The sequence below is a fragment of the Octopus sinensis genome, linkage group LG8, assembly GCF_006345805.1.
Source record: "Octopus sinensis linkage group LG8, ASM634580v1, whole genome shotgun sequence".
Lineage (NCBI taxonomy): Eukaryota > Metazoa > Mollusca > Cephalopoda > Octopoda > Octopodidae > Octopus > Octopus sinensis.
The window spans coordinates 82083349-82093303 of record NC_043004.1 but is presented as its reverse complement, the minus strand read 5'-3'; the positions used below and the strand labels follow the sequence as shown (position 1 = coordinate 82093303).

Genomic DNA, 9955 nt, shown 5'->3' with positions numbered 1-9955 from the left:
TCCTTAACACCGGTCCCCATATGCTACTCATATCTGCACTCGGTCTGCTTAGGAGGATGCTGTGTCCTAGCATATGTGCTGCTTCTTGTAGTTTTCATATTTTCCAGGGGTGTTCTCTGTCTTTTATTTTAACTTCATTCCACAGGGGGAGGTGGTCACCATATTTCCATACATGATCAGCTATACCCAATTTATCGATATCTCCACATGTCACAGCTTTGCGATGTTCGTCTACCCTTATTTTGAGAGGGCAGCATGTTTCGCCTTTGTATAACCTACCACAGCTGCATGGGATGGAGTACACTCAGTCTTTGGTCATATTCTCTTCTATCGGTGGTTTTACTCGAAGAAGATATTTGCTAAGTGTTGTATTACACTTGAATACTGTCCTGATGTCATATGGGCTGCATAACTTTTGTATCTTTTTGGAAAGGCCTCACATAGGGTAGACAGACTGTGGACAGTTTTTTGGCCTCATCCTCTCTCTTCTTCATAATTGGAGTGGACAGTATACTTTCGGAGTAGTTGTTGCTTAAGAGATCGTTATTGAGCTTGATCATTTCATCATGGTGTGTATCACAATCGCTACTTATATTCTTTGCATGATGTTTTAAGCACTGAGCAGTCCCTCTCTTTACACTGTATGGATGGTAGGAATTAAAGTTGAGGTATTGTCCAGTAAAGGTCAGCTTGCGGTATATGGATGTCCCGAATCCATATTTGGTGCGCGTTATTAATACGTCCGGGAATGCCAGCTGATTGTCTTTTTCCTTTTCCATTGTGAACTGTATGGATGGCTTTATTGAGTTCAAATGATCTAACAGCACTTGGACATCTTCCTGGTGGAGCCAGAGTATAAAGCTGTCAACAACATATCATAGCCATAGTGTTGGTTTTAGTGGTGTTGATCCTAAAGGCAAATTCTCGAAGTATTCCATGTATATATTGGCTATTACCGGTGATAATGGCAAATCCATAGCTAAACCCTCCTCTTGTCGATATATATCAGTGTCCATACTGAAGTAGGTAGTATGGACACTGATATATATCGACACTGACATAAGAAAGGAATAAAATGTTATCTTATGAACTCCATTAGCTTACAGCTGTTTCTGCTTCAAGACAGTGGACTTACTCAGGTACTCAACTACGAAACCACTGCATAATATATTGGGATGGTTTGAAGGGAGCTGGTCAGCAGAAGAGCAGTCCAGGCTCCAATTGTCTATTTCAGCTGGGTTTCTATGGCCAGATACCCTTCCTAATGCCAATCACTTTACAGAGTGTACTGGGTGCTTTATATATGCCACCAACATGTGCTTTAAGCATAGCACAATCATGAGTGCTTTATAAGTAGCACTGGCACAGAAGCTTTTTATGTGACCCCAAACAGGTGGTTTGTTGCATGGCACCAGCACAGGTGCATAGTATGAGGCACCAGAAGAGGTGCTTTTCTACATAGCACCAGCACAGGTGTGTTTATGTGACACCAGCACCTACTGAGTTGATTGCTGTTGTTATTCAATGTTTAAGGTTATCGAGGGTAGTGGGTAGCAGTGGAACATAAATGCACTCTTTTACAGATCCCCACAAGAAAAAAATCACATAACAGTGATCAACTCAGTGCATTGTGATATGCTGATACATGCCTGGGAAGCATTCTCTTACCACATTGATGTTGGCCATGCTGCAGATAGTGGCCACATTGATCACTTGTAAGATAGGAAATAAAAGTTGTTTGTGAGTAAATACTTGTGACTTAGCTGGAGTTTTCTATTGCTTTTCCTTATTAAAATAGTGCACAATGAAATCGGTTCATTCTTTTTGAATAACCCTGTGTGTATATATATATATATATATATATGAGTATATATATATATATATATATATGTGTGTGTGTATATATGTGTGTGTATATATGTGTGTGTGTGTGTGACCTTGTGAGTACCACTGGCGATTTTTTTTCCTCTGTCTTCCCTTCTCGGGATCTTTCCTTCTCCTATGTTTCCGACGAAGAGCTCCGCTCGAAACGTTAAACTCTCCTTCTTCCCTTCTTTCCTGAGCGTCCAATAATACTTTATTTGTTCCACGTCCTTGCGTTGTTGTGTTTTTTTGTTTTCTTGTTTGGATTAACTTTATATATATATACATATATTACTGAATACAAAGCTATATCTTGAGATCTCCGAAACGGCCCGTAGATGAACATTTATGTATTTTTGTAAATTTGTATATTTATCTTCTATGTATTTTTCTCTGGAATTTTAATTCGTCATTTTAATATGTTATTGTAAGTTTTATCACCCCAAATTTTTAATTTGAATAATTTATACCAAATGTTTTATGAGTTTAAGCGTAAATTCAATGTGTTATATATTCAACATTGATTCTTATATATTTTTATATGATGTTTATATATTTATATATTACTATATTTTTAAACGTCAGATTTTATATCTGTTCTGTGGATATAAATGAATATATGAATATATGTATGTTTTGATCTTTCTGTGGATTTTGTAATGTTCCTTTAGTTGCTGCTTACATTGCCTCCCCTCGGATTAAAAAGTATATATATATGTATGTATGTATTTGTGTGTCTCTGTTCCCACTCCATCGCTTGACAACCAGTGGTGGTGTGTTTAAATCTCCATAACTTAGCTGTTCGGCAAAAGGTACCAATAGAATAAGTACTAGGCTTAAAAAGAATAAGTCCTGGGGCAGATTTATTCGACTAAAATCAGTGCTCCAGCATGGCCACAATCAAATGGCTGAAACAAGTAAAAGAATAAAAGGATACACGTTTCCTGATAATATTGAATTATAAAAATATAATTTTTATTTTTGAAGATATATTCTCTGTAAGCCTGATACTTATTCTATCAGTCTCTTTTGCCAAACCACTAAGTTATGGGAACGTAAACATACTAACATTGGTTATCAAGCGATGGTGAGGGGGATGAGCAGACAAAAAGACACACACACACACACACACACACACATATATATATATATATATATATATATACATATTTATACGATGGGTTTCATTCACTTTCCGTCAACCAAATCCACTCACAAGGTTTTGGTCAGCCCAAGGCTATAGTAAAAGACATTTACCCAAAATAATGTGGTTGGGAAGCAAGCTTCTTACCACATAGCCACACCTGATCCTGTATACATATATATATATATATATCATCATCATCGTTTAACATCCGCTTTCCATGCTAGCATGGGTTGGACGGTTCAACTGGGGTCTGGGAAGCTAGAAGGCTGCACCAGGCCCAGTCTGATCGGGCAGTGTTTCAACAGTTGGATGCCCTTCCTAATGCCATATATATATGTAGGGGGTGCCAAAAGGAATCTCAGGCAGTATCGTCCTTACCTTCCTGAACGAGTTTTCCACCACATTTCTTAAAAATTGTGGTAGAGGCCTTGGTCTCAGGACCACACATGTCTGGAAACTGAGGTTGGTGGGTAAGCAAGGGCATGCTCCCCGTAGAAAATCCAGCTCCAAAGAAGCCTCATGATAGCAAAGGAGAAGGGTACCAGCCAGCCAGCCAGTCCAAAGGTTGGGGTGGGCTGCACTTGCCTACCTCAGTTGTCTTGCCATTGAGGTAGATCTGGCTACCCCCATTAACGGGGACAAAACCCAGATTTGAAACACTTGTTGATGATGATGATGACGATGATGTACACACATACATACATTTTTACACACACATGTACATGTGCATGCATGTATATGCACATCACTGATTTAAAGTGCAACACAAACTAACAAATTGTTAACAGCCAGGAGTTAAGGCGCAGGAGTGGCTGTGTGGTAAGTAGCTTGCTTACCAACCACATGGTTCCGGGTTCAGTCCCACTGCGTGGCACCTTGGGCAAGTGTCTTCTACTATAGCCTCGGGCCGACCAAAACCTTGTGAGTGGATTTGGTAGACGGAAACTGGAAGAAACCCGTCGTATATATGTGTGTGCGTGTATGTTTGTGTGTCTGTGTTTGTCCCCCTAGCATTGCTTGACAACCGATGCTGGTGTGTTTATGTCCCCGTCACTTAGCGATTTGGCAAAAGAGACCGATAGAATAAGTACTGGGCTTACAAAGAATAAGTGCCGGGGTCGAGTTGCTCGACTAAAGGCGGTGCTCCAGCATGGCCGCAGTCAACTGACTGAAACAAGTAAAATAGTAAAGAGTAAAGAGAGCCCAACTAGTGTATTAACTAATACATAAACAAAATATAAATTGTGTAGACAATGATGATGATGATGATGATTTTAATCCTTCACTTCCTTATCATCAGCATTCGTAAAATTGAAATTTTATTTTATGCTGTTCTACTTTTTAGCCTTTCCTTTTTCTTTTTACTTTTTGATTACCTAATGGTAATCAATACAAGATGTATACGTTTGGCCTCAAATTAGCCCTGGTTATGCAAAGATCCGATTACATTCTTTTACTCTTTTTTTCTCTTTTTACTTGTTTCAGTCAGTTGACTGCGGCCATGCTGGAGCACCGCCTTTAATCGAGCAACTCGACCCCGGGACTTATTGTTTTTGTAAGCCCAGTACTTATTGTATCGGGTCTCTTTTTTTTCCGAACCGCTAAGTAACGGGGACATAAACACACCAGCATCGGTTGTCAAGCAATGCTAGGGGGACAAACACATACACGCACACCTATATATATATATATATATACATATATACGACGGGCTTCTTTCAGTTTCCGTCTACCAAATCCACTCACAAGGCTTTGGTCGGCCCGAGGCTATAGCAGAAGACACTTGCCCAAGGTGCCACGCAGTGGGACTGAACCCAGAACCATGTGGTTGGTTAGCAAGCTACTTACCACACAGCCACTCCTGCGCCTATTATCCAACATTGTCCAACATTCTTATTTTTCTTTCTTTCTTTTTGAAACAGAGGTTGTAATTTGAAAGAAAGACCTGGCTACTATTTCTAGTATGACCAGCGACCACTTACAGTCTCTCTCTCTCTCGTAGACCCGTTCGTAAAAACACGTTTGAAGTAGATGTATAAATATATATATAGTTATTTATTTATATTTATATATATATATGTAAATGTGTCAATCTGTCAGTGTGAAGTGGGTGGGTGTGAACGGACATAGTCAAATACACGTGAGTGTCCACACATACACACATACACATACACACTGTGTCCCGTGTGTGTGAATGTTTATACAAACGTAGAGAGACAGAGAAGGCGGGTGACAGCGTGTACATATGAGTCAATGTACGAGGGCCAACGTATAAATTATACACAATCACAAACGTATACACACACGTGCACGAACATATATATATATAACTGTGTGCGTGCGTGATTGCCTGTATATAAAGAGTGAGTTTATATATATACAAATGGGGAAATTGTACTCAATTTTGAAGTAGATAATGTAAGTAGTTGACTACAAGCTAAACTTCCTAGAATCGCAACTCAAAGAGTTTACTCTACAACAATCTTCACGTTAATAATAATAATGGAATGGTACTACTTGAGAACAGTGGCCCCGGTGCGCGCACTCACATATGTGTTTGATTATTATTATTATATTATTATTGGTACTACTTGAGAAGAGTGGTCCCGGTGCGTGCACTCGCGTAGTCGCGCTAGCTAGTCGTGACTAGTCGATCCTACAACGACTACCTAGCAAAGTAAATGAAATACAAAATAATTTTTGTTAAACAAAGTAAATAACACACAAAGTAAGGATCGACTAGTCATGGCTAGCTAGCGCGGATGCGCGACTACGCGAGTGCGCGCACCGGGACCACTGTTCGCAAGTAGTACCAATAATAATAATAATGATGATAATAATAATCAAACACATATGTGAGCGTGTGTATGTATGTATGTATGTGTGTGTGTATGTTTACGTGTGTTTGTGTACGTAGTCACACACGTATAGTAATTCAGACATACACGCATATACACAGACATACGTCTTGTTTAGGGAATAGAAAACAAGCGAAAACGTGTCAAATACAATAAACAGGGGTTATTTAAAATCAAAAGAGAGGCAGGAAAAGCTAGTCAGAGAAACAGAGAGAAAGCAAAATGCTGTGATAATCGTTATTTTTTTTTTTCCCCTTCTTTAATTGTTTTTGTTTAGTGTCGAGCAAACAAGACGAAAAAAATGCCTTCATTGTAATATAATAATAGATATTGTACGAGTAAAGGGAGGAATTGAAGATGCTGAGGTAGAAGAGATAATTAAAAATATCAATTACTGTCGGCTGGTGATGTGATGATAGCGCGATGGTCCAGAAGAATTGGAGAACAGAAGAATAAATGAGAAAATCACTTCACAGTTGAATGTTCCATTTCACTGTAACGTCCATTTTGTTGAAACCCGTATGGAAAGGAAGGGAGAGTAACTCGGGAAGGATTTGGTTAACAGTTGTGTCCCTTGGTTTGGAGTTGTGTTGTTTTGTTTTGGTTGAATTAATGGCGGGGAGATAGATAGATAGATAGACAGACAGACAGACAGATAGATAGATAGATAGATAGATAGATAGATAGATAGATAGAGATAGATAGATAGACAGACAGACAGACAGATAGATAGATAGATAGATAGATAGATAGATAGATAGATAGATAGATAGACAGACAGATAGATAGATAGATAGATAGATAGATAGATGGATAGAAAGATAGATAGATAGATAGATGGATAGATAGATAGATAGATAGATAGATAGATAGATATGTTTCTTTATTAGCCACACAGGGCTGCACACAGACGGGACAAAATTACAAGGTAGAGCTTTTCTTTTGGGGATAAAAGAAGGGGATTTGGTTTTCGATCAAAAGGGATCGTAAATGGAAAGAAAGAGGACAAAAAAAGGGGGGGGATAAAATAAGATTTAAAAAAAAAAGGGGGGAAACAGAGACGGAAACAGCCAGCCAGCCAGACAGACAGACAAACAGTTTGGTGAGATTAATTGCCGTGAAGAAGGCGGCGAGCTGACAGAAACGTTAGCACGCCGGGCGTTCAAATTCCGCCAAGGTCGACTTTGCCTTTCATCCTTTCGGAGTCGATAAATTAAGCACCAGTTACGCACTGGGGTCGATGTTATCGACTTAATCCGTTTGTCTGTTCTTGTTTGTCCTCTCTGTGTTTAGCCCCTTGCGGGTAGTAAAGAAATAGGTATTTCGTCTGCCGCTACGTTCTGAGTGCAAAATCCGCCGAGGTCGACTGTGCCTTTCATCCTTTCGGGGTCGATTAAATAAGTACCAGTTATGCACTGGGGTCGATGTAATCGACTTAATCCGTTTGTCTGTCCTTGTTTGTCCCCTCTGTGTTTAGCCCTTTGTGGGCAGTAAAGAAATAGGTATTTCGTCTATATGTTCTGAGTTCAAATTCCGCCGAGGTCGACTTCGCCTTTCATCCTTTCGGGTTCGATTAATTATGTACCAGTTACGCACTGGGGTCGATATAATCGACTTAATCCGTTTGTCTGTCCTTGTTTGTCCCCTCAGTAAAGAAATGCTTAGCGGTATTTCGTCTGTCTTTATGTTCTGAGTTTAAATTCCGCCGAGGTCCACTTTGCCTTTCATCCCTTCGGGGTCGATAAATTAAGTACCAGTTGCGTACTGAGGTCGATCTAATCGACCGGCCACTTCCCCGAAAATTTCGGACCTTGTGCCAAGAGTAGGAAAGAATCGTTAAATCATCGGGACAAAATGTTTAGCGACATTTCTTCTGGCTCAAATTCCGCCGAGATAGACTTTGACTTTCATCCTCTCAGGTTCGACAAAATCTACAAGCAGGACCACTTGAGTATTACGGCCAAATGCTGTTCTACAAACTCCAAGTACAGTGATACCTCGCAGTACGAGTTTAATTCGTTCCATGACCGAGCTGGTCTTACGATTTACTCGTTTCACAAATCAATTTTCCCCATTGGAATTAACTAAAATGTAATTAATCTGTTCCAGCCCCCAAAATCCACTAAAAAAATGAGGTGTTTTTATGGGTTTTAAAACAGAAAAGGTGTAGTTTCAAGTACAATGACACTTATAAAAAAGAGAATGCAAAAGAAATATGTAAACTGGTTTTATTAAACGAATTACCTTAAAGATGGGACGATTTGTGTGCTCGTATTGCGGATTTCGGCTCGTATTTAAAGACAAAAATTCGCATGAGTCTCGGCTCGTACAGCAAATTACTCGTACAATGGTGCACTCGTACTGCGAGGTTCAACTGTATTTGATATCGATATTTTAGTTCGATCGTTAGAACTCTTTTAACCCTTTAGCATTCGGATTACTCCGTCAAATGTTTGTTCCTTCTCGAGCCATGCCTGGCTCATTAGGGCCGGTTTCCTGGTTTCCTTGGTGTATAGGTTCCCCACCTGGACGGGACGCCGGTCCGTCGCAGGTGAGCTGCAAGATGCAGGAGGAAAGAGTGAGAGAAAGTTGTGGCATGAGTCAGCAGAAGTTCGTCATTACCTTCTGTCGGAGCCACGTGGAGCTTAGGTGTTTCGCTCATAAACACACACATCGCCCGGTCTAAGATTCGAACCCGCGATCCCTCGACCACGAGTCCGCTGCTCTAACCACTAGGCCATGTGCCTCCACACTCCGCCAAAAGTAATATTTATTTATTCACATTGTTTAGAATTAATAATGGATTATGTCATAGCTTTGAGATTTTGATGATGCGATTGCTTTTTTATTCAATGACATTGTAGGATAGGTGTGTGAGGCTAGATCTAACCAGTTTGCACTTAAAGCAGGTAGAACATTTGGCCTGATATACCCGGTGCAAATGCTAAAGTGTTAGATCAGAGCGCGCGCACAACAGCCATCAGTTTCCCATTGAAAAAAAAATGAAATTCCTTCAAAATAATAATTATGTTAAATATAAAAGTTATATTAATTCTTGCATTTCTGACGGTATTATCTTTATATGGTGAAAGTTGTGTTTCGCTAATAAAGACATAACACCGAATCACATACTGAGTTATCTTCTCTTTACTTGCTAAATTATTATTAATCAATTACTAGATTTTAACTCCTCATTGTTTATTTATTTCTATCTTTTACAGGTTCCAGTCACTGGATTGCAGCCAATCTTTAGACTGGACGGTTTAGTCAACGCGTACTTATTTTTAGAGTCTGTTTCTTATTCTATCGGTTTTACTTATTCTATCAGTACCTTTTGCCGAACTGCTAAGTTACAGGACCGTGAACAACCATACTGCCATGTCTTCGCCTAATATATTTATTCCTATATTTTTAAAAATTTCATTAATTAACACTTTGCCTATCTTGTGTGTTCCATGTAGTACACAGGACATATTTCTTTGTTATCCATGCATCATATATGATACGAGGTAGTTAGGTTCCCGGACTAATTATGTTTAATAAAAATTATTTATTTACCTAAGGCTGCGAGCTGGCAGAAACGTTAGCATGCCGGGCAAACTGCTTAGCGGCATTTCGTCTGTCTTTACGTTTATAGGTGCAGGAATGGCTGTGTGGTAAGTGGCTTTCTTACCAACCACATGGTTCTGGGTTCAGTCCCACTTCGTAGCACCTTGGCCAAGTGTCTTCTACTATAGCTTCGGGCCGAACAAATCCTTGTGAGTGGATTTGGTAGACGGAAACTGAAAGAAGCCCGTAGTATATATGTGTGTGTATGTTTGTGTGTCTGTGTCCCCCACCCAACATTGCTTAACAACCGATGTTGGAGTATTTACGTCCCCGTCACTTAGCGGTTCAGCAAAAGAGACCGATAGAATAAGTACTAGGCTTACAAAGAATAAGTCCTGGGGTCGGTTAGCTCGACTAAAGGCGGTGCTCCAGCATGGCCGCAGTCAAATGACTGAAACAAGTAAAAAGAGAGTAAGTTTCCTCATCGTCTCCTTCGAAACAGTCACCTTGGGCAGCAATACACCGGTCCAAGCGTTCC

At 39.8% G+C, this 9955-nt stretch overlaps 1 protein-coding gene across 1 annotated transcript in view; it reads right to left on the bottom strand.

Moving 5' to 3' along the window:
* The window catches only part of LOC115215087 (ADP-ribosylation factor-related protein 1), a 38715-nt gene extending 32299 nt beyond the window's left edge, over positions 1 to 6416 (bottom strand). The window contains exon 1 of the mRNA XM_029784247.2: positions 6264 to 6416. The gene's annotated coding sequence lies outside the window, so the exon portion shown is untranslated. The remainder of the gene's footprint in view (positions 1 to 6263) is intronic.
* Positions 6417 to 9955: the final 3539 nt, after the last annotated feature.